The sequence below is a fragment of the Sinocyclocheilus grahami genome, unplaced genomic scaffold (assembly GCF_001515645.1).
Source record: "Sinocyclocheilus grahami isolate Dianchi unplaced genomic scaffold, SAMN03320097.WGS_v1.1 scaffold181.1, whole genome shotgun sequence".
In the NCBI taxonomy this organism is placed as follows: domain Eukaryota; kingdom Metazoa; phylum Chordata; class Actinopteri; order Cypriniformes; family Cyprinidae; genus Sinocyclocheilus; species Sinocyclocheilus grahami.
This window is the reverse complement of record NW_015505360.1, coordinates 190,105-190,896: the sequence shown is the minus strand read 5'-3', so window position 1 is coordinate 190,896 and position 792 is coordinate 190,105.

The window sequence follows — 792 nt, the reverse complement described above, 5'->3', positions numbered from 1 at the left end:
TATTAGTTGTTAGTTTAGAGTTACGTCTAACAAATGTAATCTGTACATCCACATTTTGTACATTACAGACAATAATAAAACAAAATGGATATCATGATGAAGATTTATGAAATCAGCTGTCAGTGACATGGCATGATTGCATAAAAATATGTTTTATTATTGTTTTTTTTATAATGTTTTATTATTGTTTTACTATTGTCTGTAACATAAAAGTGAACACCATGAAATATCACAAAATTTAGGGGTGGAACTTTCACAAACCCCTTTTCTATTCAGTGAGCATGGCAGATCATTCCAGTTGTTCAAGACAGATTTTGCAGGCCTCAGTTCAGTGCAGTCTTCCATTCCATTATCATCATTTGGCTCACCATCAACCCAAAACCTGAATAACACTTGTCAGATTCAGTTAATGTTTCAGATTTTAGGACCCCTTATTTGAATTAAAACAGAACCAAAGTTTTATTCAGCATCTAAGCAATAGGGATAATTGCATTTACATTTATTCATTTAGCAGAAAGCAGCTAAAAATGAGAAAAATCAAATGCAATATTATGCAAGGGCCAACAGTACTCGCAGTACCGTAATGTTTCAAGAGTATGCTAAAAGTACAGAAGTGAAAGTGCAGAAAAGTGAAAGAAACATTTTTACAGCAGCATTTTCATAAGAAGTGCCCTCAATTGTATTTGTAGTTCAAGTTGGTTGCAGAACAGGTGCGTCTTCAGCTGTGATAGTCTCACTGCTCATTTTTTAAACAAAAAGATAGTAAACCCCCCCCCCCCCCCCCACCCCCGG